The sequence below is a fragment of the Sapajus apella genome, unplaced genomic scaffold (genome assembly GCF_009761245.1).
Source record: "Sapajus apella isolate SASKATOON/1434 unplaced genomic scaffold, GSC_monkey_1.0 scaffold85, whole genome shotgun sequence".
NCBI classification, from domain to species: domain Eukaryota; kingdom Metazoa; phylum Chordata; class Mammalia; order Primates; family Cebidae; genus Sapajus; species Sapajus apella.
In genome coordinates, this window is record NW_022437025.1 from 4427270 (window position 1) to 4430617 (window position 3348).

The 3348-nt window shown below is 63.4% G+C and overlaps 1 protein-coding gene across 3 annotated transcripts in view; it reads right to left on the reverse strand.

The window, feature by feature from the left end:
- Positions 1 to 3348, reverse strand: part of HTRA3 (HtrA serine peptidase 3) — a 36861-nt gene that overhangs the window by 32451 nt on the left and 1062 nt on the right. The window lies entirely within an intron of this gene.

Sequence of the window (3348 nt, forward strand, 5' to 3'; positions counted from 1 at the left end):
AGGTGGGGGAAGGAAGCTCCGGGCAGCAGGTGGGGGAAGGAAGCTCCAGGCGGCAGGTGAGGGAAGGACGCTCCGGGCGGCAGGTGGGGGAAGGAAGCTCCAGGCGGCAGGTGAGGGAAGGAAGCTCCAGGTGGCAGGTGAGGGAAGGACGCTCCGGGCGGCAGGTGGGGGAAGGAAGCTCCAGGTGGCAGGTGAGGGAAGGACGCTCCGGGTGGCAGGTGGGGGAAGGAAGCTCCGGGCGGCAGGTGCTGTGTGTGCAAAGGCCCCGGGGTGGGAAAGAGGAGGCAGCAGGAGATGGCACAGAGGGGTGCAGGCCAGGGGGCAGGTGCAGGGCCCTGTGAGTCAAGGGAAGTGTTAGGGTGCCTTGCGGGGAAGCCTGCAGGTGACAGGATGGACTGATCAAGGCTGGCTGCTGTGTGCGAAGTGGTGGGACGGACGATGGTGGGGGGAAGTCAAGGCATCCCAGGAGACGTCTGGAGGGTGAGCGAGAGGACTCCTGGTGCACAGGAGAATGGGGGCGGAGCGGGGAGGGGACCCAGGCTCCCCACTGAACAGCCTGGTGCTCCTCTTGGTGAGACTGGGAAGAGTGGAGCCCGAGGCGGCTCCGCAGGCATCTCCACGAGACTCCAGCTCAGGAGAGACCTGGGGGCTGCAGACAGGGTCCGAAGTCCCAGCACATGGGGAGGACTTAATGGCAGACGAGCTCACTGGGGGATCAGAAGGGACCGAGGAGACCCTCCTGCCTGCAGAGGGTGGGAGCAGAAGGCGGAGGAGCTGGCCTAGGGGTGGGGAGAGGAGAACCCCAGCCCACAGGAGACTGCCCTCACCACACTTCCTCCCACAAATGCCCAGGGCAGACAGTGCCTCACACACCACTAAGTGTGGCCGGCACCCAGCACCTTCTGGTCCGGCCCTTGGGAGGGCCAGATACTCCATGGAGGCCGAGCCTGATGGAGTCAGGGGCCCAGGCCTGACCCGACCCCCAGCCTCAGGGGCCCTGCCACCCCCTGCAGAGCAAAGCCAGGAGCCTCACAAAGCACAGCCTTCCAAGCCAGTCAGACCCAGGCCAGGCCCCGCCACCGGGTCACTTCCTGACCATGTGGCCTCAGAGTAGTCACTCACCCTTCCCGGCCTCTGGCGGCACATCTGTGGTGCCTGGGAAAGGGCCAGGCTCGCTGTGGGAAATGAGACAGGGCTGGGGAGAGGCTGGACACCCAAGGCCTCTGCAGGGAGTGGCTGCTGGGTGTCACCCTGTTGAAAGCTGGGTGTCCAAGGTCCCCGCGCACCGGGCTACAATGGCAGGGCTGCACACCGCCCACAGTGTGAATGGTGCCCTGGAGATGGCCAGCAGCCTCCCGCCTGCTCTCTCTGCCGCCCTCCCTACCCAGCCCCAGATGCCCACTGCCTCCCCGACCCCTTGGGCTCTGGGATCCTGTGCAGGCCTCTGCCTTCCGCATGCCTCCCCGCCCTTCCCCAGGCAGCTCCCGCTCCTCCCCCCAGCTCGGCACAGAAGTGCCTCCTCTGCAGAGCCTCTCCTGACCTGGCCGGGTGAGACAGATTTGGGGGCAGGTGCCACGGTGATAACTTGTGAAATAATGTCGCCTGGCAGTCGCCCGACAGGCAAGGGGCACGTGCGCCCCCACTTCTCATTCATGGGAACTCAGGGTGAGTAAGTTGTCTAAGGCCACCTCCTCAGAAAGAGGTGCACTGGCACTGCAGACTTGGAGCACTGAGGCCTCAGCCCATGGCCCCACACCTGTGGCCGTCCTGGCCTTCTGAGCTCCCCATGCACCTGTCTGTGGGCATGAGACAGTTTTCCCCCTCACACCCTTCCCTCTGTGCCCCCGATGGTCCATGAGTCTTGAGGGCACCAGCGGGGTCTGCCGCATTGCTTGCCCTGTCACCAGCCTGGGGCCAGTCAGGCACACAGAGAAGGCACCTCATGACACAGACTCCAGGACTCAGTGTCTCGGAAGCCAGGCCGCCTCCAGCTTTCTGCCGGCCTCCAGCCCTGCAACCTTTTTCTCATGGTGCCTTCCACGGCAGGGAGCGGGGAGCGGGGGAGGGTGGAAGCGGCCCTCATCACACAGCGGGGCTGCAGTGGGCGGGCCCGGGACGGGCACCCAGCACCAAGCCCCAAACTAATGAGCCGCAGTGACGGCGCAGCAGGTGTTGAGTCAATGACAACATCTCCGAGGCCCCACAGCCCCACACCCGCATCCTCGGCCTCCTGGGCAGCCTCATCACCCTCACCCCCATGATAGTGTGAAGATGTTCCCTCCAGAACAGAGGTGTCGCCAATGTGACGGGGTGAAGAGGCGGAGGCTTAGGAGGGATAGGTCACCAGCGCTCCTCCTTCCAAGCATGGGCTGAAGCTCCTCATGAGAGGCTGCAGCAGCGTCCGGCCTTGTCCCTGCGTGCACGTCTGCGGGGGAGACGCAGCTTCCTCCCTTCTGCAGAGTGCAGCCCTCAACAGACAACCGAGCCTGCTGGCACCTTGGTGTTGAACTTCCCAGCCTTCAGAGCTGTGAGAAACACTACATTTCTGTCCTGTATAAATTGCCATCTATCTCATGTGTTGTACCAGCACCAGACGGACTGGGGCTCCCTGCTGAACCCCGAGTGGCTCTTCCACATAATCCTAGCTAGTCCTGAGTGATGCTTCCCACACGGGCTCCCAGGAACCCCAGCATGCTGGGAGAAAAGAAGAGCTCTCGGATGAAATTCTCTTGGGAGCCCCTGGATTTTATCATTTAAGAACACGGCAGGTTTTCTCAGGACCTCTGATAGGTTCAGCCTGTGAGCCTCCACTACAGTAGCACGCTGGGTTTCCCAACCTTTGTAGGCCACGAAAACACTTGGAATTGCGTTGAGAGTGCCGCAGACTACGAGGAAGCCCTCTGCGGGCTTCCCAGGCGGCCGGCAGCTGGTGCTCCCCATGGTGCTCCCGAAGCTCCACGGAGCCTGTCCTGGCTGCGACTGGGTCTCGCCTGCCCCCTGCAAGTTGACGGCACATAGGGGCTGACTCCTACCCATGCACCTGGGGCCCTGGGATGGTCTTCAGAGAGCCCCGTCCAGCCACAGCAGAGCCTGCCTTCCTAAGAGTCACCCCACACAGGGTAAGGTATAGCAGGTTTTCCAGCATTTTCCTCCATGCACAGTCAACCTGCACCGTGAGATGCAACCCAGAGCTGATGCCGCGGGTCAGGGGAGGCTGTTCTAGGATCTGACTGACCCGGACATTCTCTTCCGCAAGCAGCCTCTGCCTGGGGCCCTGAGTAGTTCAGGACCCGCGCGCCTACCCTTCCCACACCGTCCCGCGCGCCGACCCTTCCCACACCGTCCTGC